General features: G+C 38.7%; 1 non-coding gene across 1 annotated transcript; it reads right to left on the bottom strand.

Annotated features, from left to right (window-relative positions):
* Positions 1–10,121: 10,121 nt before the first annotated feature.
* On the bottom strand, positions 10,122–10,228 carry LOC141650700 (small nucleolar RNA R71). Its single transcript, XR_012546718.1, has one exon. It is a non-coding gene; the product is annotated as a small nucleolar RNA R71 (small nucleolar RNA).
* Between the last annotated feature and the right edge of the window lie 477 nt (positions 10,229–10,705).

Below are 10,705 nucleotides of genomic sequence, written 5' to 3'. Positions count from 1 at the left end.
GAGTTCTTCTTACATGGCAATTAACCAGTCTGCATCAGTCAGAGCGACTGTCACATTGCAAGTTCAATTTGAGAAAGAAAGGCATTGTGGGCACAATACTCATCAAGATGAGCAAGATTGTTTAGAGATGATCTTGTTCGAATTCCAGAGTTAATATCACTTGTGAGGTTTGAGAGAGAATGAGAGCTTTGATATTTCCACTTCTTTGGAACGATTGTTTCTTGTTCCCCCTCAGCAGTGTCAATCTCGGTGACTGATTCCTTCTGTGTGGAATGGTCATCGTCAACACTGCCATCAGTTGGAGCCAACAGTCATTGGGTCTGTTGCGTTCTGAGAGGAAGCAGTGGCAGAGATACCACGTGTTCCCCCTGAAATGTTGCTTTCCTTTGGAGGTGACAGTGCCTGAGACTGTTGTTGATCAGCGTCATTGTTCATTGCTTCATTCTCCTCAAATACAAAGTCCTTTCGAACAAGACCTATTTCGAACTCATCATCATCATCGTCTTCTTCCACATTTTGTACCTGTCCAAGCATACTAGATTCATCAAAAATGACATGGACACTTTCTTCAATTAACATGGTTCGTTTATTGTAGACTTTGTAAGCCTTGCTATAGTCAGAGTAGCCAATAAACACTCTTTCATCACTACGTGGATCAAACTTACCCAAGTTGTTTTTATCATTGTTGTGAACAAAGCATTTGCTCCCAAAGCATCTAAAATATGAAATGTTGGGCTTTCTTCCACGTAGTAATTCATAGGGAGTTTTATTGATTATACTCCTTATCATGACACGATTGTGAATATAGCAAGCGGTGTTTACCGCTTCGGCCCAAAAGTTCTTAGGCAACTTACTACACAATAACATGGTTCTAGCCATACTTTCAAGGGTCCTATTCATCCTTTCAACCACTCCATTTTGTTGTGGAGCTCTAGGAGCCGAGAAATTATGGTCTACACCATTGTCATCACAATAAGCACCAAATGATGAGTTTTTGAATTCGGTTCCATGATCAGTTCTTATGGAAACAAGTTTTAAATTAAGTTTATTTTGGATCTTTCTCAACCAAATTAGAAACTCATCAAATGCCTCATCCTTAGAGCTTAAGAAGAGTGCCAAAACGAACCTAGAATAATCATCAACAATGACACACACATAACGACTACCACCTCTACTTCTAGTCCTCATTGGTCCACACAAGTCGATATGTAAAAGTTGCAATGGTTGAAGTGTGCTCACAATTCTTTTAGGTTTAAAGGAACTTCTAACATGTTTACCTCTAGCACATTCATCACATACTTTGTCAAAGTCGAATTTTATGTTAGGAAAACCTTCAACCAAGTCAAGTTTTCTAAGGGTGTTAAGAGTTTTAGCACTAACATGTCCAAACCTTTTATGCCACAACCAAGGATCACTATTCATTACACTCATGCAAGACATGGTATGACCGGATAAAGTGTTCAAGTTGGTTAAGTACACATCTTTGACACGTCTTCCTTCGAGAATTAATTCATGAGTAGTGACATCAAATATTCGACACAAATTAGCACTAAATTCGACAATATTACCCTTATCACATAGTTGGGAAATGCTAAGGAGATTATGCCTCAAACCTTTGACAAGCCGCACGTTGTCGACACAAAGAGATGGTGACTTACCGACCTTTCCAATGCCAATTACTTCACCCTTTTTGTTGTCACCAAACCTTACCGTGTCACCATTATACGCCTTTAGTGAGAGGAATGGGCTTCTATCACCCGTCATATGACGAGAGCATCCACTATCCAAGTACCAATTATGGCCGCCTCTCACCAAGCCCTACACAAGATTAGACTTTGAGTTTAGGAACCCAAACAAACTTGGGTCCCCTTTTGTGATCAACATATCTTACGGTGTCCTTCCTAATCCACATTTGTTTTATAACTTTAATGTTCTTGTTAATGTCATTGAATATTTTCTCGCAAGTATTAAGGACATGACCATTCTTACCACAATAGTTGCAAATAATATATTCGGGAAGACCAACGTATTTTCTTCTCCTAAAGTCGGTATTAGGCTTCTGAATGTGACAATCTGTCTGACTTTTTCATTTAAAGCCCAAACCGGCAACCTTTTCACATCTCTTGGATTGACTAGTGAGGAAGTTTAACACCGTTTGACTTCCTTCCCATTTTTCAGTGACATTTTTGGCATTCACAAGTTCTTTAGTCAATTCATTGACTTTGGTGAGAAGATGCATGTTCTTTTCCTTTTCTCTTTTAAGTTCATCATTCTTCTCAACTTCTATTGACGACCTTTTTTCAACTATGAAGTCATGAGTGTGAGCATTGAGTTTAGACACAAGATATCCAATTCTTTCCTTAGACTCCTCATACTTAGATGTCATTTCATCAAGACGTTTGTTTAGATCAACGAATTCTTCGGATCTTTGGTGAAGTATGGATCTAGAAGTACTACATTCGGGCATACACTTTTGAAGGAAGGTACGCCTTTCGTGAAGGACTCCTATTTCTTTCTAGAGATTAGCTACTTCACCCTTTAGACGCTCGTTTTCACTGACCAAACATTTGACATTTTCATTTGACTTGTCTAGGTCTTTGTTGGATGCAACTGTTTCAGACATTGTTTCTCTCAAGTCTACTATTTCAACCACAAGGTCATATACTTCATTTTCGAGAGCATGTTTGTCCTTTAAAAGGTCATCACGCTCCTTGGTTAGCGAGGAGACTTGCATCACCAAGGTGGTGTTGACATTTTCAAGGTCAGAGACGTCCGTGGGGGTTATCTTAAGACGCTCTAGTTCCTTAGTCAATTGTTTGTTTAGTTTGTTGACTCTCTTTACTTCATCGTAAGCCTCAGAGGTGACAGTGATGCTGTCTGTAGCTTTTAATTCGTTCTTAAGGTTAAAGTTCTCTTGAGCAATTTCCTCAATCTCATGTTGCATGACATCAAGTTTGTCATTTTGAAACCGACACTTATCAAAAAGTTGGTCAAGAAGCTTACATACGTTCTCTTTGGAGTAAGTTCTTGCCTTGGCCTTTAGATGATTTACCTCATTGTCGGAATCGGGTTCGGAGTCATCGGGATTAGCCATGAGGCATCTAAGGCGTTCGATTTTTGAAGTTTTTGAGACTTTGTCCTTGAGATGACTTGTAAGACACATTTTAGCCTCTAGTTCCTCCTCGATGAGTTCCTCATCTTCCTCGGAGTCGGACATTCCCCAAATAACACTCATGACTCGATGTTTTTAGTCCTTTTAACTTTGTCTCATTTTTCCTTAGATTTGATTTCATCCCACTTGGGACATTCTTTAATTTGATGAGTTTTATCACCACACTTAAAGCATCCCACGGTGGAACTAGGTCGTTTCTTGGGAAAAAGTTTTTTCGAGTAATTATTATTGAACCTTTTATTACCTTGACCATTGACTAACCCAGCTAGATTCCTTGAGAACATAACAAACTCGTCTTCCTCCTCGCCTTTTCCATCACTTGGAGAGGACGTGAGGGCGAGACTCTTTCCCTTTGAGGGGTCACTAGAATGCTTGTCGAGATTAAACTCGTGAGCCATTAATGATCCCATTAGTTCATGAAGAGATAGGCTTGACAAGTCTTTAGCTTCCTCTATGGCGGTAACTTTAGGTTGCCACTTAGAGGTTAGACTACGAAGGATTTTTCGAATGATGTCCTCGGACTCGAAGTTCCTTCCTAGACTCTTTAGCTCATTAATAATACAAGAAAAACGTGAAGAAAAACTATTTATGGTTTCGTCTTTTGACATTCTAAACATCTCATATTGTTGCATGAGAAGGTCAATACGGTGGTTTCTAACTTGGGAAGCCCCCTCACAAGCAAGTACGAGAGAATCCCAAATAGATTTTGCCGTAGGACATCCAGAGATTCGACTAAATTCCCCCTCACCAACACAACGTTGAAGAATCGACATTGCTTTGGAGTTCTTTTCGGCAAGTTTGAAGTCATTTTCATTGTAATCTTTTTCCTCTTTGGTTTTGGTGAAACCGTTTAGTATGTCGGTTTCCACAATAACGAGAGGTCCATTTTGGAAGATGTTCCAACATTGATAATCGATACTTTTGATGTAATGTTCCATTTTGAGTTTCCACCATCCAAAATTCGCACCGGTAAAGACCGAGATCTTGGAGTGTTTCTCAGAATCCATTACCCACGAATCAAACTCTAAGGCGATTAGCCTCGATCAAGAGCACGAGGCTCTGATACCAATTGAAGAGTTTATGGATTCAAGTACCTAAGAGGGGGAGGGGGTGAATTAGTGGTCGTACTCACTTGGAGATTTAGTTTTCGGTTACTTGTCGTTAAGAGCACCTGGACCAACATAATATTTATAACTTCACAAACAACTCTACTATTAGTAAAGAGGCAAGTAAAGGTCGGATCCCAAGGGACGGTTATTGATGTAGGATTTTCGATTGCAAGTAGCGGTGTCTAGGGGTGTCACGATTTGGGGTTGAGATGAGAAGATCACTAAACTAAATAGCAATAAAAGTAAACAAGCAAGATGATTAAAAAGAGATGTAAACAATTGATTAAAAGCACTAGGGTGTTATGGGGTCATAGGGGATTCATGGGAATTGATCATACAAACATATTCTCAAATTATAAGAAAGCAATTATTGTTGTGATGGATCTAGTTGGTTTATATCTTACAATCCTAGGAAGGTTTGGGTCCCGGAGCCGAATCGATTAGATTGTACAACACCTGCAAGTCGACTTAATCCTCCCTACTCAACTATATACATGGTCTGATGAGACTCGAGTTGGTTTATGTCTTACAAGTCTCATTAAAAAGGTAGGTGATGGGTAAAAAATTCAAGGATTCATAGGCTCGCATTTCATCAAACATAACATGTGCATAAGTTGAGATCACAACAAGCAAGCAAATAAACTATGAAAACATATTAAATTAAGCATGAATCATCCCCCATGTTGGTTTCCCCTAATTACCCATTAACCCTAGTTAAGGAAACTACTCACTCATTATCAAGTTTAACATGTTAACAAGGTTGTCAATCACATTAACAAAGCAAAACATGATGAATAAATGAAGATGATTAACAATAATTAAAAAGGGATTAAGAGGATTATACCTACTAATGATTCCAAAATAAAGCAAAGAATAATAGATGTACTTGATGAATGATTGGAAGGTTGTCAATCTCCCAATAATAACCCAAATAATCTTCAATTACCCAAAATAAAAGATGAACAAAAGAGAGATTAAGGAAATGAGATTTGTATTAAGACTTGATTAGAAGTTGATTACAAGATTAAGAACAGATTAGAATGATATAAAGTACACTAAGGATTGATAAGAAGAACATGATTATCTAATTAGACTAATTGGGTATTTATAGTGGGGATTAGGTACACAAATTAGGGTTTACTAAGGGCTTAAATGACGATTAAGTCCTTGAGGAATCGCTCCTCTCAGAAAATATGCGAGTCTCTTTTTTGCCGGTCTTTCATAAATATGCGCATCTTTCATGGAGGGAAGAAAAGGTCGTGTGGGCCTGTAATAGAATCCGAGCGTCCAAGGTGTCGGGACGGGCGGATTTCGTGGTGGATGGATGGGCGGATTGGTACGCTGGATGAGCGGATTGGGGTATAGTTGGACGGGCATCTTGATGGCAAAGACGCTCGGATTTCTCCAGTCTTGGACGGGCGTCTTGCCTAGTTGGACGGGCGGATTTCGTCACAGCTTTCTTTTCTTCGTTTCTTCTTCCAATAATCCACCGGGATTTAGTCGGGGATGCACGGATTTCTTCATCATTGCCCATCTACTATAATATGTACAAAGGCCTTCTAGTCTTGTCTTCTCTTTGATGCTTGGTCATTATATTCGATCAATTTAGCTCTATTTTGCCATGAAAATGTAAGGTTTGCACTCCTCTCCTACCAAGGAAACAAAAACTCAAAGAATATGCAAAACAAAGGACTAAAGATAGTAAATGACCCAAATATGCACTAAAAAGCATTGGAACGAGGCTAATTCGGGGACTAAATGTGCTCAAATAATGGTCACATCAAATATCCCCAAACCGAACCTTTGCTCGTCCCGATTAAAGAGGTGACAAAAACTAGGACCGTTATTTAAACTAACTTAATAATATAGCCGATATGAGACAATTAGCAGGTCTCACTCCGCCCCTTCAACTCACAATAAGACAACCATGAGGTAGGATGCCTTCTTGCAAGGCAAGGTGGGTCTTGTCAAAATGGCGACACATACAATCATTAAAGCACACAAAATCAAGTAATGGATGCATCTACAAAAGAATAGCCACTTTCCTCATCTAAGTGGCGGAAATTATCTACAAGGGAAGCAATTCAAGGGTACACACTCCTTCATAGATGCAATTTCTTCAAACTACTAAGCCTAGAAGGATACCAATAAATCACCTCCAAGTTGTGTCAAGCTAGGGTACCTTTGTCCTCAATCGTTAAATGCTTTTGTCAAGAATAGACTCTCTATGGTGTTAGAAACACTGGAGGATCGTGGAATTCCCCTTCTTGCCTAGACAAGAAGAAGGGTCGTCCCCTCTCTACCATGCACAAAAATGGATACGATGGATAAAGGGATCGATAGAATTTGAGTTTCATTTGGGAGTTTGCTTTGTTGTTGTTTTTCCCCCTATTTCTTGTGGCATATAACATTTGAGAACATTTTCTTTTTGCCATTTCTTTTGTTTTTTGGCATCTCAACACTTGACAACTTTTCAACTTTTTGCATTTTCTTTTGAACATTTTCAAAGTCACCCCAATTAGTAACGAGGGTGCCTTATATTTGAAGCATAGGAGTTTTCATTTTTGCTACTCCTCTTTTCTTTTGATGCATTTTGCAAACTTTTTGACTTTTCTTTTCATTTCTTGAACTCAAATTTGAACAATTTTTGTGCCCATTCCCTTTGATGACAAAATTTATGGTAGAATATGGATGAATGATGGTTTCATGGTTTCAAGGGTCACCTTGGAATAAACGGTAGCCAAGGAGTTATCACACCACAAGTTACTCTTGACTAGGCCTTAATCCATGGGTCAAAGGATACTAGCATGACACATCCTAGGGTGTTTTACAAGTATTCTAACAAGCAAAGTCTTAAGAAGAAAAAGCATCTGCTAGGGCCTATATACACTTGTCAAGCTTCCCAAGTAGACGGTTTCACAAAATTTTTCTAACATGCAAACTACATGCCATGATGCAACTAATATTTATACATCCTAATGCATATGCTTCTACCTACTAGTATGCCAAATAATCTAAATGCAATCCTAAACTCACATTGTTTATACCGCATCAATCAAAATAAAGCCACATAGTCATTAACATAAAGAGGAAAAAGGAGATTGGAAAGATCATACCATGCGGTCTTCAATATCCTCATGTCTCGGATGTGGCGTAGTCGATCAATGTGAACAAGGATGAACAAACACAATAGATACAAACAATATATACAAGACTACACTACAAAGGAAATGAACATGTTTTTTATTTTTCAATTTTTCAATTTTTTTGGTTTTTTCGAAATTTTCGATTTTTTGGATTTTTAAATAAAAGTCAAGTTAGAATTTCCCATCCGCACACTAGTATGGGCATTGTCCTCAATGGCCAATACGATTGATGTGACCATAATTAGCGCATATTTAGCCCCCGAATTAGCCTTGTTCCCATGCTTTTTAGTGCATATTTGGGTCATTTCTTATCTTTAGTTCTTTGTTTTGCATATTCTTTGAGATTTTGATCCCTTGGTAGGAAAGGAGTAAGAATCTTGCATTTTCATGGCAAAACAAGATTAAATTGATCGAATTCAATGACCAAGCATCAACGAGAGACAAGATTAGAAGGCCTTTGTACATATTATAGTAGAAGAGCAATGTTGAGAAAGGATCCTTGAGTCCCCAAGGAAATCCTCAAGGAATTTATGAAGAAAAGGGAAAAAAAGAAGAAGATATGTTGCTGAGTGACAATCCGAGCGGATTGTCACCAATCCGCCCGTCCCGCAACTGCACAATCGGTGCGGCTTTGTTTGAATCCGCTCGGATTCCACCTCCACAATCCGCCCGGATTCCCTTGAATCCGCTCGGATTCCAACGCCAGAATCCGCCCATCCCGACCTTATTCCGCCCGGATTCGGCTCCAGCACGAATTTTCTTCTCCAAGCTACGAAGAAAGAAGCCCTTCTCTCGAAAAATACCGGGTCCTCCTTGCTCAATCTAAAAAGTGTAATTACTAGTTTAGCCCTTAGTTAACCCTAATGCATCCTCCCTAATTTCCACTATAAATACCCCATTAGTCTAATTAGAGGAGCATGTTCTTCTTATCAATAATTAGAGTAGTTAATATCAATCAAATCTCTCTTTAATATTGTAATCAAGTATTAATCAAGTTTTAATCCAAGTTTTAGTTCTTTAATCTCTCTTTTGTTCATCCTTTATTTTGGGTAATTGAAGATTATTTGGGTTATTGTTGGGAGATTGACAACCTCTCAATCAAGCATTCAAGTACTTCTTTTATCTTTGCTTTATTATTGGAATCATTAGTAGGTATAATCTCTTAATCCCTTTTTAATTATTGTTAATAACTTTCATTTATTCATCATGTTTCATATTGTTGGTATGATTGACAACCTTGCTAGCATGATCAACATGATAATGAGTGAGTAGTCTCTTAGCTAGGGTTAATGTGTGATTAGGGAAAACCAACATGGGGAATGATTCATGCTTAAATTAATATGCTTTCATGTTTTATTTGCTTGCTTGTTTTGATCTCAACTCATGCACATGTTATATTTGATGAAATGCTAAGCCTATGAATCCTTGCATTTACTATCATCTTCTATCTTTTCAATGAGACTTGTAAGACATAACCCAACTCGAGTCTCATTAGACCATGCATGTTGTTGAGTAGGGAAGATTAAGTCGACTTGTAGGTGTTGTACAATCTAATCGATTCGGCTCCGGGACCCAAACTTTCCTAGGATTGTAAGATATAACCCAACTCAATCCATCACAACAATAATTGCTTGCTTATAATTTGAGAACATGTTTGTATGATCATATCCCATGATTCCCCTACGATCCCATGACACCCTAGTGCCTTTAATCAATTGTTTACACCCCTTTAATTCATCTTGCTTGTTTATTTTCATTGTTATTTTAGTTTAGTGACCTTCTAAATCAACCCAATTTGTGACACCCCTTAGACACCACTAGTTTCAATAGAAATCACATTTCAATACCCGTCCCTTGGGATCCGACCTTTACTTGCCTCTTTACTAATTGTAGAGTTGTTTGTGAAGCTATAAATTGTGTTTTGATTCGACCGTGACCCAACGACCACATCTTAATTTGTGAACACGAAACGGACTCGCATCAAAAATGGCGCCGTTGCCGGGGACGGTGTTTGTTTGATTTAGATTTCTTTTTTATTGTTATTAGTTGTTTCTTTCTTCGCCTTGGGGAAGTAAAACTCCTCAAGGTTTGTTCTAATTGTTTTCGAGTTGTTTGATATTTTGCATGTCTAGAAGGTTACAAGGTGATTTGTTACCTTTTGACCGTGAAATCGAAAGAACCTTGACGAACAATAGGAGACTTGTTAGGAGGAATTTAAGAGGTATTAGTGAAGTTGTTCAACCCACTAGTGAGTTTGTCAATCCTTTCGCAATAGAAGGAGAAGAGAACCAATTACACAATACCCCACAAAATCCACCTACAATGCCTAAATTCTCGTCACACTCCGTACCCACCGAGGAGAATCTACCAAATGGTACTCCTACACCGCAACATCTAACCGGAAATTTTATTACCAAGTCCGCCTTCATCCAATTAGTTGAGAGGAGCCAATTTGGGGGGATGCCTAGTGAGGACCCTCATTCTCATATGGAAACCTTTTGCGACTATTGTGATGCAATCTCTCAAACGGGCGTGACTCAAGATCAAATTAGATGGGTCTTATTTCCTTTTTCTTTAATCGGCACCGCGAAGCAATGGTTGAAGGGCCTTGATAAGGCCACCCTCGGAATAGATTCTTGGAAGAAGTTGGCTCTAGCTTTCTACAAAAAATTCTACCCACCGGAAAAGACTAACATGCTAAGAGCTCAAATTACGGGTTTTAAGCAAAGGGATGAAGAGTCTTTGTATGAAGCTTGGGAGCGGTTTAAGGGAATTTGTCGCTCATGTCCTCACCATGGACTTAGCGAATGGTTTTTGGTACAATAATTTTGGAATGGTTTATATGAAGATTCTAGGAACATTCTCAATATGGGATCAAATGGAATGTTCACCGAAGTTGATGACAATCAAACATGGAACAAGATTGAGGAAATGGCGGTCCATAACTCACAATATAGTAGACCTCGCAAGGCTACTAGAGGAGGAAAGCATGAAGTGGACTCCGTTACTCAATTGGGTGCTCAACTTAGTGCTCACATTGACACAATCAACTTGAAGTTTGAACAAGCTATGGCTAGACTTGAGGAAAACTCAAAATCATCAAAGCATCATGTTAATGCCATGACGGCATCCTCATCAATCCCAGGTGGGATATGTGAGAATTGTGGAACTTTGGGACATGACCAAGGTGAATGTAGGGGAACAAATGAACAAGTGAATGCTTTCCAAGCATACAAGAGTGGTACCCCTTATTCTAACTTTTACAATGAAAACACCAA

This window comes from Silene latifolia, chromosome 3 (assembly GCF_048544455.1).
Source record: "Silene latifolia isolate original U9 population chromosome 3, ASM4854445v1, whole genome shotgun sequence".
NCBI classification, from domain to species: Eukaryota; Viridiplantae; Streptophyta; class Magnoliopsida; order Caryophyllales; family Caryophyllaceae; genus Silene; species Silene latifolia.
The sequence above is the reverse complement of the archived record's forward strand: the minus strand, read 5'-3'. Positions and strand labels throughout refer to the sequence as shown.